We start from the raw sequence: 16470 nt of genomic DNA on the forward strand, positions 1-16470 counted from the left end.
TTCCTGCAACTCTCCTTGGCCACCCTGTGATGCCAGCAACTTTTGGCTTCCTAGAACTTTCACATGTTTCACATTTTCCAACTGATTTCTGTCACATGTCACTGCCTCAGGTCTTCGTTGACTATCTAAAGAAATTCTCTACCCCTTAGTCACTCCTTACCGTTACTCTGTTTTATTTTCTTTGCTGGCCCTTAGTATTATCTGAAATTATCTTGTTCACTGATTTACTTATTTGTTGTCTCCCTCCACCTACAATATTAGTTCTGCATACAGGGCATGGGTTGGTCCATTTCTATATGCTGAGAACCTAGAACTGTGCCAGACCCATGGTAGACATTCAATAAGCATTTCCAGAATGAATGAATGCATTATTTTAATTTTCTTCACAATTCTTGGTTGAATCTGCAAACGTGGAACCCACAGATAGAGGGCCGACAGTAAGGGACTTGAGCATCCACAGATTTTGGTATCCTGTGGGGGCTTGGCGGGGGGGGGTGGGGGGGGGGGGTGTCCTAGAACCAATCTCCTGCCAATACCAAGGGACAAATGTACTTTCAAGTTCTCCTCTTACTCTAAACCACCTAAAAATGAGCTCTCAACTCTTCCTTCTCAATATATGTCCTTTAAAGTATGACCTCAAAGTTAACATGCCCAACAATGGATTCATCTTATTCTCTAATTAGAAAGCTCCCTTCCCAACTATCATTATCTTAATCATCTGGATTTGAGATCTTAAATCATCTTTGATTCTGTCCACCCCAGCTTTCAGTGAACTGAGTTCAATTAACTCTTCCTTTGAAAAGCCTCTTCTACAGATCCCCTTTTCTTCCTGATCTTTGAGTCCCCCTACACAAATTATAATCACTACCCCTAGAGTTTCTCTCTCATTCTATTATCTCCTACAACGAATCCCTTCTACATTTTGCTGCTACAGTTAGTCTTTTAAACAGTTATCATGCCACTATATCTAAACCTATAGAATGAAAACACAGTCTTATTGTTCATATCTGTTTGGCATTCAAGCCTAAGCTCTATTTTACCTATTCAGCCTCTCTCCCTCCCCAAAATATTCCATATTTAATAAATGCTTAATGATGAGGAACTAGAAAAGATTACTTGCAAGTACAATTAATATCCAGCTATGAAACTGTTATGGGGATGTTTGCAAATCATGGTATGTGGTTCAATATCCATCAAAATTGCCTAGAGGACTTGTTAAAATACAGATTGCTGGGCCCCACTTCCAGAGTTTCAGTAGGATAAGGGTGGGCTCCAGAATTTGCTTTCCTAACAAATTCTCAGGGGATACTGATGTTATTAATTCAGAGAGCACAATGTGAGAAGCACTGGACAGGAGAACGGGCTAAAAACTAAATGGTTGAGGATGGCTAGTGGAGGAAAAGTTTGCTTGCCTTGGCTTAAATTTACAAGGATGTAATAGTTATGAACTCTGTAAGACATTTTCTTGCCTGCTTCCTCCCACTTCACAAATCCTTCTGCTTGCCCAATTATTACTAATTTTACTCATCTCCTAGGCAAAGTGGGTTCCTACTCACACATCAATTATTATAATAACCCAACTTCAAAAACTGAAGAGGGTGGTTATTTGATACTCTCTGAGTTTTCATACCCCAAATTTCTTGGTATCTGAACATCACACCAACCCTAAAATAAATTATTATTATTTACTGAAGAGATAAAATAATTAAGGTTCATTAGTTTATGTGTTGGAGGCATGTATGTCATCATTCCTCTGGTTTCCACAAAGAGGAATTTTCCTCAACAATTTCTGACCTCCTACCCAACCCATTACCACTGAAGTGAAATGAGCTGCTTGACAGATTTTCGGAGAACAACTAGACATACATAGCTTCCTCACCTCCCTGTGTTCTTTGTGAGCCTGATGTCTGCAGGACTCATCCATTCTGGTCTGAGTTATTAGGGGCAGACCCCCAGGTAAAAAAGCCTATTGTTCAAAGTGTCCGGGGGCCCGGGGGGCGGGGTGATAAATAACTGTTTAGCTCTGGATTCAATATTAGAACTTCATTGTTGTCACACAAAAACTTTCATTTCAGCTTTTGTCAGTAATAAAACTGTTTTTATTCCTATGTGCCAATATTTGTCTTTTCTCTTCACAGAATTCAAGCAGGAGAGAAGCGTGTTATTTATTGGGTGCCTTAAATTTCTCAACAATAAGGATACATAACATAGCTAGGATCTGAAATCTCTGTTTGCAACTCAAAAGCCATGCTTCTTCTACTATACTGTCTCTGCTTTAAGTCTTCATGTTTATTAGGTTGAAATGGAAATATCTGTAGGTTAAAAAACAAACAACACCAAATGTACCAATTTATACAATAAAAACAGAATTTAATAGACATTATAGTGGATATTTGTTATCTGCCACATCAGCTCATCCTTCTCCCCCATTTCTCAGCAATGGCCTCACTTTCTGTTTGGGGATCTGCCCTTCCCCAACTCTCAGTGTGGTCCATCCCCATATCCAGACATTCCCCTGACCATAAGGATGATGGGTTCAGTAACGTGCATGTGACTCAACAAAGACCAATACATAGGTGACAACAAGTCACCTGCTGTGACTCTGGAACAGAGACTTGTTTCTTCTTACTGAACTTAAATCTGAGATGTGGAAAGCCTCTGAGAAAGGACCTAAAAGGGAGGGAGGGAGGACATATGTCTGTCAGTGCTAGATCATTTGAGCTCCTTGGTCAATCAATGCCTAAAGCCTGTCCTATCCATAATCTTTTCATTAATTTTTCAATAAATTCCTTTTGGGGATTGTCTATGACTTTGCAACCCATAAGGCTTTGATAAGTACATGATTACCAACCATGTTCAGTCCCCCCACTGTTTAAAGAAAGAGAGGTCCAGGGAAAACCACCAAATGCAAACGAGCCGCTTTCCAAAAGTAGACTACTTGAATTACTGATTACCTACAAATGATAAATTGGGCTGTCGTCTATTTCTAGATCATCTATAGCCTCTCCCCCTATTTTCCTCTCTGCCAACTCTTCACTCTTTTACTCACCTAACTAGTGAATTGACAAAAATGCCAAAGACAACAAAAAAGTTTTGCTTCTCATTTGTTAGCTACAACATGACAATCAAGAGACATGCTATTTGGGATTGAGGTACAACACAGTAGAACATCTACTTTGCTTCTCATCGTTCACTACAAGATTCTGACCTTCCATTTGAAAAGTTAAAGAAGAAATGTTAAGTGGAAGCTCAGGCTCCACAAGAGGGGGATGTTAAGGAAAACACATACCTAATCTACATAGGCCTATATAATTTATCCCAGAATCCCGAGATGATGTCTCTGATCCAACCACTACTGATAATCTTTGAGGGAATACATAAAAAGACAGAGGTGGTTTAAGACTAGAGTGGGCAAAAATAGTTACAGTCTTCAAAAAGAAGAATAAGATGGATTCCAACTGACACATAAGCTTTACTGTGAATGGGCAGGCCCCCAAAAGAAAACAAAAGGATGACTATGAGGTCTTAGTACTGAGTGAAGCTCATAAAGAGACAGTTTTGTTAATATTACAATTCAATCCCTTCTTTCACAAGGTCACTTGCCTTATAGATTGTGGAATGGTTGTATAGATATTATTTAGACTCAACAATGATAACAACAACAAAAATATCACACATTAGAAAAACTACAAGAAATATAGTGGAAGAGTTAAGTAAATTTGGGGATGAAATATGGAATTGGATGAAATATGGAGCTCTAGAAGTGATTATTAGGGACTTCCCTGGTGGCACCGTAGCTAAGAATCCGCCTACCAATGCAGGGGACACGGGTTCGAGCCTTGGTCCAGGAAGATCTCACATGCCACGAAGCAACTAAGCCCGTGCGCCACAACTACTGAGCCTGCGCTCTACAGCCCACAAGCCACAACTACCGAGCTCGTGTGCCTCAACTACTGAAGCCTGCGCTCTACAGCCCACAAGCCACAACTACTGAGCTCGTGTGCCTCAACTACTGAAGCCTGCACGCCTAGAGCCCATGCTCTGCAACAAGAGAAGCCACCGCAATGAGAAGCCCGCGCACGGCAATGAAGAGTAGCCCCCACTCGCCACAACTAGAGAAAGCCCACGCACAGCAAACGAAGACCCAACACAGCCAAAAATAAATAAATAAATAAATAAATTTTAAAAATAAAAATGATTATTAATATTATACAGTAACACAAGATTCCTGCAGGCAAGAAAGTATATGCTACTATAACTAAGTGTATTAGAATAAAAGGAACAACCTGAAAGGTGTTTTTAAATGCATTACTGGGCTCCTAATTCCTGACTGCTCGAAACTTTTTAGTGCTGTGAAAATATAGAAGTTATGTTTCTCCAATCTGTAGATGACTTGAAGCTAGGTAAGTCAGCAAGTATGTTAGATGACAGAATCGGAATCGGAGACAGGTGGGAATGGGAAACTAACTTTAATTGGTACAAAAGTATGGTCTCCTACATTTAATTCCAAAAACATAACTGTACAAACATGACATACAAGAAATAAAACAGTATATATTCAAAGACAAAGGTTCAGTTTACTCAAAGCTCTGTATGCATTAGCTTGATGTTAATTAATGTAAGTGCTTTCCCCTCCCACTCCCAAGCTGTCTTAGGCAGCAATGACAGGAGTGTAACAACTAACAAAGGGAGTTAATAGACCGATTCTACTTTGCCTTGGACAAACACATCTAAAATGTTACAGGATCATCTGTAAAACACAGACATAATAACAAATAACACACCTCCCTAAATGTGTGAATATATGTAAAACAGTGTGAAATTAGCCTGACACACAGTAAATCGTAAATACATGTTAGCTATTTTTACTATATTTCTAAACCTAGAGGAAAAGAGAATCCTGATGACAGTCTAATATAAGTGAAGCTCTGCTATACAGATAAAGCACTGATGACTGAATACATCAAAAAGACTGATGAACAAAAGAGAGGCACCAACTTTTATTTGTATTATAGACAACAGGCCTACCAGATTTCACATTGGTCAGGTCTGAATTACCATGAGAAACATAGTGTAAAAAATAATAAAGAGAATGTTGAAGATGTCAGAAAATCAGTCCACTGAAGTAGTGGAAGAAATTCAGTCTAGGGGATGCATATTTCATGATAGCTATTTTCAAACATTTGAAATTTTTAAAAAAATTTCATTGAAGTATTGTTGGTTTATAGTGTTGTGTTAATTTCTGCTGTATAGCAAAATGATTCAGTTATACATATATTCTTTTTCATATACGTTTCTATTATGGTTTATCACAGCATACTGAATATAGTTCCCTGTCCTATACAGTAGGACCTTGTTGTTTACCCATACTATATATAATAGTTTGCATCTGCTAATCCCAAACTTCCCGTCCTTCCCTCCCCCACCCCCCTCCCCCTTGGCAACCACAAGCCTGTTCGCTATGTCTGTGAGTCTGTCTGTTTCATAGATATGTTCATTTGTATTGTATTTTAGATTCCACATATAAGTGATAGCATAAAACATTTGAAATTTTAGTGTAGAATAGTGACTAGATATATTCTGTGGAGTAGTGGAGGGCACAACTAGAATGAAATGAAAGAAAGTTACAGAGAGGTAGATTTTTGGCTGAGGCAGAACTTAGTAACAAGTTATCCCAAACTGGGATGGATCTATAACAATTAATTTTACGTCAACTTGACTAAATCAAAAGATGCTCAGATATTTGGCTAAACATTACTTCTGGGTGTGCCTACAGGGGTGTTTCTGGATGAGATTAGCATTTGAATGGGTAGACTAAGTAAAGCAGATTGCCCTTCACAATGTGGGTGGGCATCATCGAATCCAGTGAGGGCCCAAATAAAACAAAGTGAAGAAATGGTAAGTCGTACCCACCCCTCCCTGCCTGACTGTCCAGTCTTCCCCTGCCCTCAGACTGGGAATTACCCACTGACTTCCCTGGTTCTCAGGACTTCAGACTGATCTAAAACACCAGCTTTCCTGGGTCTTTAGTTTGTAGATGGCAGACAGTGGGACTTCTCAGTCTCTGTAACTGCCTGAGCAAATTCCTCAAAATAAATCACTATATGGATAGATTTCTTATTGGTTCTTTTTCTCTGGAGAACCCTGACCAATAAAGGGTCCCTCGGTCAGTTAGGCTCCCTGCGCTTGGGGTTGACAGAGCTACACTAAAAGAATGTATGGAAGAGAGTTCAATACTTGAAGACAGCCCATGCCCTTTTGGTGATGACTCTAGTCTTTAAAAAATCCATTCCTGGGGGGCTTCCCTGGTGGCGCAGTGGTTGAGAGTCTGCCTGCTGATGCAGGGGACACGGGTTCAGGCCCTGGTCTGGGAGGATCCCACATGCCGCGGAGCGGCTGGGCCCGTGGGCCACAATTGCTGAGCCTGCGCGTCTGGAGCCTGTGCTCCGCAACAAGAGAGGCCGCGATGGTGGGAGGCCCGCGCACCGCGATGAGGAGTGGCCCCCGCCTGCCGCGGCTGGAGGGAGCCCTTGCGCGGAGGCGAGGACCCAACACAGCCATAAATAGATAAATAAATAAAATAAATAAACCCAAAGTTTAAAAAAAAAAAAAAAGTGAGATAGCTGAATCAAAAATATGTTTATTAAAAAAAAAAAAAAAAATCCATTCCTGGGCTTCCCTGGTGGCGCAGTGGTTGAGAATCTGCCTGCCAATGCAGGGGACATAGGTTCGAGCCCTGGCCTGGGAGGATCCCACATGCCGCAGAGCAACTGGGCCCATGAGCCACAACTAGTGAGCCTGCGCGTCTGGAGCCTGTGCTCCGCAACAAGAGAGGCCGCGATAGTAAGAGGCCCGCACACCGCGATGAAGAGTGGCCCCCGCTTGCTGCAACTAGAGAAGGCCCTCCCACAGAAACGAAGACCCAACACAGCCATAAATAAATAAATAAGTAAATAAAATTTAAAAAAAAATCCATTCCTGATTCAAAAGGTAACACCATAAGTCCTGATGCAATAAGTATGCTTTACATATGTAAACAACTTCCTGTCCAGCACTCCATTCCCCACTGATCTTAAACCGTTCAGCTTTTAAAAATCAAGATTCCTTTTAGGCAAGATTACTTCAAAGAGAACATACCCCAGACAAGAAAACTTATTCTTGTTTTTTTAATATAGTGTATGAAACATACCATCTAATTTGAAGATCTGCTAATTGTGTTCATAAGCTTAGGAAAGACGTTTGATTAATTTCAACCCTGAATTTACACAAACTGGTTACAAATCAAAAGTAATTTACTTGTTAGAAACCAATCCTTTCATTTAAACTTTCATTAATCTCTTAAAGTGTCCTTTGAGTCGACTAAAGATTCCTAAGTAATCTTGATTTTTTTCAAATCACTCCCAATTTGGGATGAAATTTCAAAACTAACAGAAAAAGTTATAGTCCTAAACCTTACTCTTTAATTTTCCAATGTTTATAGATTCAGTAACTACTTCAGTACATTAAGTTACTTCTGATTTCATATATTCTTTCCCAAGAAAATTCAAACAGTTCTCTTAAGGTAAAATAAAATATCTTCAAATTTTCATTCATATACTGAAATAATTTAAGTGTTAAGTCAAATTTCTATTTACTAGGTCTATTACATGTCTCAGTAAATGTTTAAAAATAAAAAAACAGTATTTACAAAGGTTCTTAGTCCATGACTGGTTCTATAGGAACACAAATTATGGATCTGGGGTTTGGGGGGGAAAATCCTCTAAAGACAGCTTATTTTCATTCACTTAGAAAAATTGTAAAAGTTTCTAAATCAAAATAAAATACCAACAATATACAAATTTTAAAAAGCCAGCATTCTGCTAACAAAAGATTACAAAGGAAAATATCATAGACTTTAACAGCTGAAAGGGATGATGAAGATCAAATTCAATTGTTCATTTTATACCCATTGAAACCAAACACTCATCATCATCTACTTCCAAAAAGAATAAAAGAAGACGGGAATAAAGACACAGACCTACTAGAGAATGGACTTGAGGATATGGGGAGGGGGTGGGGTGAGATGTGACAGGGTAAGAGAGTGTCATGGACATATATACACTACCAAATGTAAAATAGATAACTAGTGGGAAGCAGCCGCATAGCACAGGGAGATCAGCTCGGTGCTTTTTGACCACCTAGAGGGGTGGGATGGGGAGGGTGGGAGGGAGGGAGATGCAAGAGGGAAGAGAAATGGGAACATATTGTATATGTATAACTGATTCACTTTGTTATAAAGCAGAAGCTAACACACCATTGTAAGGCAATTATACTTCAATAAAGATGTTTTAAAACAAAAAAAAAAAATCATTAAAAAGAAGAGTAAAAGATCAAAATTTAAATCATGGGATAAATCGTAACATACAGGTTTTAAGGCGGCTACTATGGGGAAACAACTGGCATTGTACTTCAAAATGGGTACTGACACCCTAACTATTAGACACACCATTTGATTGACAAAAGGGTAAAAGTTTTTGACTGCAGCCTTTCAAAAAAGAACACTCACAAAATCTCCATTTTCTTAGCTTTTTTTTTAAACATAAAAATTAATTCAAATTCCTCTGTAGACAAGTAGTTGTGAGAAGAGGGATAACATCTTTATAGCTGTTTCTCACTGTAGCTGCTATTGGCATGTTATTGACAGTGAGCACTAGCTCATAAATTAAGAAATCCAGCCTCACCCAGCCCCACCAGATACTAGCAGTAACTCTCAGTCAGTGAACAACCTGAAACTCGCCACCTTAAATGTTCCCTGAGGGAATCTGGACTGTTATAACTATGCCTAAATTTAGGTCTGTTATACTGAACATTTATTTAAAGACAAAAACCATGCCTTATTTATCTCTGATCTTCATATCTTAAGCAAGAGGTACTATGCTCTTTCAACTTCCTTATAGTCACCTTCTGGAGAAAAAAAAATCTTATACCTAACTCATACCCTAAAATTTAGTCTTTAAAAAATTAAAGCAATTTTAATAAGAAATGACAAAAATGTACTGTAAATTACTGAATATATAAGTACTAGCATGTAATATTTGACTGTAATGGAGGAAAGAGCAGATGGTCTAATATCATACATATCAAAGAGTGGACACCTCAAGATCGTGAGTGGTGGGAAGTTTCTTTTACCAAATTTTGTTATATTCAAATTATTCCATTAAAACACTCTGAAGAACCAAGGGATTACTTAATTTTAATGTTACTCTGAACGTGCATTAATCGAGTTTTAAGGGCTTAAAGAAAACATACACGCTTTCGTAAAAGAGCGTATAAAGCTTGTTTAGAAAAGTAATTTACATCAGGTGAGTAAAGAATGATACATTTACATAAGATTAAATTCACCAAACAGGATTTGTTTCATAGAACGGATAAGCAGAAAATAAGCACAGACTACAACACCTGATTTATTAGTCTCAAAAAAATTCATGAATACCATGGCTGTGTCTGTGTTGACAAAAATTAGTCCCACTCCCCTCAGTAAGTTACTTACCCACTAGACTCTTTCAGAGACAGAGACTAAATATAATACTTTCAAGGGCAAGTTACAGATGCTGCCAGTGATAAATTCAGAATGACCACTTTAGCAAATCTCTCAGGGTGGGAAGCAAGTAGATTAGAATAGTGGAGGCACTAACTTGTTCTTCTATTACAGCTTTTTGTTTTTTTAACATCTTTATTGGAGTATAATTGCTTTACAATGGTGTGTTAGTCTCTGCTGTATAACAAAGTGAATCAGCTATACATATACATATATCCCCATATCTCCTCCCTCTTTCGTCTCCCTCCCACCCTCCCTATCCCACCCCTCTAAGTGGTTGCAAAGCACTGAGCTGATCTCCCTGTGCTATGCGGCTGCTTCCCACTAGCTATCTATTTTACATTTGGTAGTGTATATATGTCAATGCCCCTCTCTCACTTTGTCCCAGCTTACCCTTCCCACTCCCCATGTCCTCAAGTCCATTCTCTACGTCTGTGTCTTTATTCCTGTCCTGCCCCTAGGTTCTTCAGAACCATTTTTTTTTTAGATTCCATATGTATGTGTTAGCATACAGTATTTGTTTTTCTCTTTCTGACTTACTTCACTCTGCCCGAGACTCTAGGTCCATCCACCTCACTACAAATAACTCAATTTCGTTAACACACAGCTGCAATGATCTGTTTACCTCTCTGTCTTCCCCAATGAACTGTGAACTCAAGGCAGGATTTGTGCCATTTATTTTTAACCCCAGCACTGTCAGGAATATAGTAGGTGCTCAATGTTTATTGAATGGAAATATTCCTGTTTGAACCTTAGCTAAAAATCAATTTGAAAAACAGGTTTTACATTAGTAATCAATGGCAATTCAAACAGCAGAGCAATACAAAACTCCTAATGCTATGTTTAAAATAATATGCTAGGTGTTTAGTTTGTTAAGAGAAAGTCATAGCCTTCAAGGAGTTTTCAAACCACTTTGGTATGCAAATATACAAACTTTCCTTTAAATTATTTCAGACAATGTAAGTTAAAGGTAATTCAGATTTCCAAATAAATTATATAATGACTGCAACATGGCAGTGGTTCTTAACTGAGTCCTAGACTCTCAAGGCTATGCAAAGCAACAATGCTGAGCTTCAATACTTCATAAAGCCTAGAAGAAATGATATATTTATTTGAGAAATAATTTGTTAGGATTACTCATGTTAAATTACAATTATGCCAAATCAATATGGTAATAAAGTTAGCAATTAGATCTAAAGAATTAAGAGATAAAAATCTTACCTGTAAAGGCAGATTGGTAAGAAAATCCTCCAACCCTCATCTAGCTATCATCCTCTCTTAAATTTGCCATTTCTATTTTATCTCCAACTCACAGATCACCTCATTTCAAACCAGCTGCTTCTGTGCTGCACCAAAAACTACTCTTCAAGGTGACCACTGACCTCTCTTGTTCCTAAATCTAACAGACACATTTAGTCCCTCTTATCTGACCTACTGGCAACCTTTGTTACTGTTAATCACTACCTCACTCTTGAAATGTACTGTTGCCTTAATTTCTCTGATGTTGACTCTTGTTCCCACCACAGTGCCACCTCTGGTTGCTTTTTCTCATTTTTCACTGCTTCTTCTTCGTCTTGAAATTGTCAAGGGAGTCAGTGGAGAGGGATTGGGTGGCACTGTAATCCTGACCATAACTGTTTCCATCTGTTTTTAGGTAGCGAGCATGAGATCAGTTTATTTGCGTGTGCATTTACAAGGTTCATTTTTTTGTTGTTTCTCTCCTATCTCATAATTTCACTATTCAATTAAAATGATGAAACCACACTATAGCAGTCTGGCTTAGTAAAAGTGTGAAAAAACCACCCAGTTTCCTTATCCTAGCCCCCAGTACAGCTCCTTTTCCCCCACAGTCTTTAGTTTATAAAGAAATATGTCAGCCCAAAGCAGAACAGTTTCTGTAAACTGGTGATTCATCCCCCTCCCTGGGGCTGTAAGACAATTACTCTGTTGATAAGTGTCATTTCCAGCACAGATTATTTGTTTATGCCGGAGTACTTAATTAAGCAGAAGATATGATAAAATTTTAATGTGAATGATCCCAAACACAGATTACTTGAAGTTCACTATAGACAATTTTGCTTTATGGTCAAATCAGTTGGACTCATCTTGTTCCCAACATTGATGATGCCTGTGTCTCTGGTAAGGTTGTCCTAACTAGGAATGAGTGGTTCTCAAACCTCAGCCTGCATGAGAATGACCTGAAGGGCTCTTTAATACACAGACTGCTGGTGACCTCTGATCCCCAGCAATTCAGTAGATGCAGGGCAGGACGCAAGAATTTACATTTCGAAAAACTTCTCAGGCGCTGGTGATACTGATGCTGCTGGTCTGGAGAACCACTATTATAGATAATAAGTATGCCCTGAAATCTGACTAAGGAACAAACTGTTGGATTATCACCTTAATCCAAAATTTCCCAACAACAATATAAGCAAATTACTCATGGTTCTTTGTTATGCTATTCTTAATTTGCATGAATAACTGAAAGCACACCATATTCTAAAAATACACTGTTACTTTGTTTTTATTTTTAATACCAAGTATATTGATGTATTATACACATACTGCAAATAATTTCCTTTATTTAAAGAAACGAGAAGACACATTGCTTTATTTTGAACATATGTAAAATGATTTTAAACACCTAAAAATATTAAATTTTAACAAATTTAACAGAGAACTACAATTCAGATATCTACCTTCTCCTGCTCTCTCCCAGAAATAAACTATCCTTTGTTTTCTCCTATCCTATTGTTCTATTTAGGCGTTTTAAGAACTTTCATCCTAACAATAATTGTTTCCACACGAAAGAAAGGCCTTTGAAAAGCTCAGAAGTAATTTTATATAATCCAGTGCTGCTTACCAACAAATATAAGAACATATTCTATCTACAGTTAAATATGAGAACGAAATGTTCTCTCATTTTCTAGTCTCACTGGTTTTGAGAATTTCAGCTATAGTTAAGAAAGATTTCTAAATTAAAACTGTTTTTTTTCCTTCTGTTCAGGAGCTAGAAGGCAATATGAACACTTGAATGTCACACCAGCTGCTCTATCAGCCTACTCAGTTCTTAAGAGCTTCTATCCTGTCAGTTCACAAGAACCTACACTTAAATGCTTAAGGAAACAGGATGCTCATTATGTCACTGAACGAGCTCACAAAAATAAACTTGGCAATATTTAGGGAAGCATAACTCTTATCTATAAATTTAACATGAGCTTTCTGTCTTCTTAATTAAAAACTCTAGATTTCAAGGATTATTTATTCCAATATTTAAACCAACTGAACACAGAGCTAAGGGCAGAAGACCCTTTTCCATTCCTTTATCTCCTTTTTCTTTATACCGTTTGATTAGTCGATGGTCTTTTGCAATTTCCAGCCATGGTTACTAAAGAACAGCCCAGTAAATCAATACTCACTTTTGCAACACATTCAGAAAATCTGGTTGAAAAACAAGGTAAGCTATATTTTAAGAGGATGTTAGGCAAGAACCTGATTTACAGTTAACTCACCAAAGGGCAAAGAATATGGACATCAGGGGATGTGTTGAGCCGTAACCACTCCATCACATCATGCTGATGATCCTTCAAACTCCCTGGTTTCACACAGTTCCTGACCTTCATTCCAAGACTTTGATTTGTACTCTGTGACTGCTATTCAAGGGTAGAGCTACACATTAGAAGTCATCATCACTTGGAATTGTTCTATTTTCAAGACTTCCTCTCTGGTGCAACTTCTATTTCTCTTCACCTATAAGGAATCTTTTTTTTTTTTTTTTTTTAGGAATCTTGTATATATATCCTGACCTCCAGGCTCAAAGGCAGTCAAGACCTTTTCTGATCATACTTGCCTCCCTAAGAAAGCTAACTTCCCAATGGTCAGAGATTCCAGTTTTGCTCTTCTGTCGTCCCTTGCTCTTTTATTCTCATACTACACTCATCTGGTTAATTAGCTACCCCTGAAGAGACATACCATCTGGCTGAGCAATGCCGTTTAAAATTTTAAATTCCATTAGAAACTTGTTTTTCTCAGTAACATATGATCCACTGACACATCTCTAACTTCCTAGCATGTTCCTTTTTCTATTTGGAGTCTCCTAAATTACTCCAACTCTTGCCTCTCCAGGCTACTCAAGTCTACTCCAAGACCATACTTCCTTATTTCCTTGACAGCCACTGCAAGCCACGGCCACTACTTTGTACTGGTTCCTTCAACTTCAATATTCAGATACATTCGACCCCATAAAAGACCGTTCTCTCCTCCTCCCACCCAAAACAGTCGTCTCCTGGATTTTGTTAGGCAAACAAGATATGCTTTTTTCCCTTCCTTTTACCACCTCTTGTAAGGTCTATCCTCAATGCTTCTTCCTGATCACCTGCTCTCACCTTGACCCTGGGCAAACTAGATCCATCCTCCCACTCCCAGGTTGGCTGCTTGTGGTGATTAATAATCTCAGGCTTCTTCTCAGTCCTCAGCCTCCTATATATTTTTGTGTCATTTGACAGTATTCTTCCCTCCTATCCATTATATTTCTTACTTAGTTCTCCCAGGTCTCTAAGCAATACTCCTCAGCCCACATATTTCCTGGCTTTTTAAATCTTTACCATACCCTAAATGAGGTTATCACCCAGGGATCTATCCACAGGCCTCTCAGAGCAGCTGATATCACATCATGACCTATATCTAAGGACTTGATCAAGCTCCAGGCCAATGTTTTCAATTGTTAACAGACATGAACATTTGAGTATCTTGCAGCAAATCTAACTCAATCACCAATATTATTACACTTATCCCTCCAGATCTGTTGTTTTCTCTGAAGTTCCTATCAGTTCCAAACATATCTGAGTAAGCCCTACATCCAAGTCTCTTTCTTCAAGGAGTCTGCGGCCTAACTGAGGAAGAAAGACAAGTATACAAGCAAACACAATTAAGTGTTGTAGAGAGCATCAGGAAAGGCTGGGTGAGCACACAAAGCGACGAGTGTTAATGGGGATGTGGTTTTGAGAAAGGCTTCACTGTCTAGGACACACCTGGATTGAGGCAGGGCTGGGGAGAGGTGATGCAAGGGCTGAAAACAGACGTGTGAGTGATAGTTTGACATACCTGAGCACAGGAAAATAACGAGGCAGCACAGGAAAGAGATGATACCATGATAAAAACACTATCTACTTATACGCTTGGAAGGTTTCTTAAAAGTTTATCTTCTCTTCTTAAATACAACTTAAGCTTTCTGAGGGAGTAGCCACAACTTGTGTTCCTTTCATAGCTCTTACAGAGGCTAATAAATTGCTTAACTGTTCACTAGAATAAAAATGGGTAAGCGTCCATCTAAACTGTAGAAGATCAATGCAATTAGAATCCTCAAGCTCCCATCACAGAATATTTAAAAAATCAGGCACACACATTAAAAACAAACAAACAAACCCCCCCCCCCAAAACTTCAGGTTAATATTAATATAGTACTTGGGAGAAAACATGCAGATTTCAAAAGCTCCTGACTTCCTATTTCTTTATGATAATTTCTTAATACAAATGATTTATAAATCATTTTATAAAACTCTTATAAATCATCTTCTAAAACTAATGAGAGACGTGCATCACCCTTTGAAAAGGTGAGAACACTTTCACAGCACTTGCAAAAAGTAAAATGAAGGAACCAGGAAGGAGATGAGAAGGAAGGAGTACTTTTAAGATGGTGATAAGACACTGGGCAGCATCTAGCCTATAAGCATATCTCTCCTCTGTAGAGGTCTTCAGTAGAAGAAATGTGGATATTGACGGCTTCAGCATGGTGTCATGTACCAAATCAGCACCACTCCTCTCATCCATTTGTTTCAGTATCACTCTCAGGTTCCCCACCTCCTTTCTCTTTGGACAAGTTTCAAATAATCTCCTAGCGTCATTTTTCCTAATGAAAGCTGGCCTATTCCCTTTGCCTTTCTACTAACTTCTCCTTCAAGAAACAGTTAACGTGCCCTCCCTTCTTCGACACCATGACATGGAATTACTAGTCTACTTCTGCTTCTGTAGGTTTTGAGCCACTATAACATTCAACATGTACTACAATTACTTGTGTACATGACTTTCTTCCTGATTAAAATGTAAGCTCTGAGGACAAGTTGGTCTTGCTCATTTCTGAATCTCCTAGTGACCACCTACGGCTACAACACCTTCCCACAGAAACGGCTCAATACAGGGTAACTGAACTGAACTGGAAAACATGTTGCAATGCATTGAAGATACTGGTCCTTTAAGTAAGGCCTGTCTCGGGTGCTGGCAAATGAAACTGTCAGTTCCAGAGAAGCAGAGATTACTTCAGCACTCAAGAGGATGCCTGGCTCACCAGGGAATCATGACTACGATGATGGCAGGTCCACAACTTCTCAGATTTCATTTCAGCGCTTTTCTGTACTTGCTGGGTGACCTTCGGCAATTTACCCAGTGTTTTAGCTTCCTCATTTGTGAAATGGGGATAACACCACTTACTTCATAATTTTGAAGAGGTTTTAATGAATTAACACATGAAATATCTTAGAAATCATCCCAATGTCTTAGAGCCTGGCACTTGATAGTAAGTACTTAATAAACCATAGCTATTTAATTGTTATAATTAGCAGTAACACATTTTTAGTTTCCAATAAACCGTCATGTGCAGTGATCATTGTATAATACTTAAGTCAAGCTACTGATACAGAAGTCACATAATACATACTTGCTAAGTAAGTGAAGACATTAAATTCAATATTTGAATGTGATGTCCTTATATATAATGACACCTAACAGAATTTAAGAATTAAAAAGCAAGAGGCCTGGATCACATCCAGAATTTTCTAACAGTTGGTTTACAAACTAGATTGATCTACTTTAAAAAAGAACAGTAGAGTGACACCCCA

The 16470-nt window shown here is 38.5% G+C and overlaps 1 protein-coding gene across 2 annotated transcripts in view; it reads right to left on the minus strand.

Annotated features, from left to right (window-relative positions):
- ATP2B1 (ATPase plasma membrane Ca2+ transporting 1) overlaps positions 1–16470 on the minus strand; it is a 128784-nt gene that overhangs the window by 72092 nt on the left and 40222 nt on the right. The window lies entirely within an intron of this gene.

The sequence above is a fragment of the Eschrichtius robustus genome, chromosome 13, assembly GCF_028021215.1.
Source record: "Eschrichtius robustus isolate mEscRob2 chromosome 13, mEscRob2.pri, whole genome shotgun sequence".
Lineage (NCBI taxonomy): Eukaryota > Metazoa > Chordata > Mammalia > Artiodactyla > Eschrichtiidae > Eschrichtius > Eschrichtius robustus.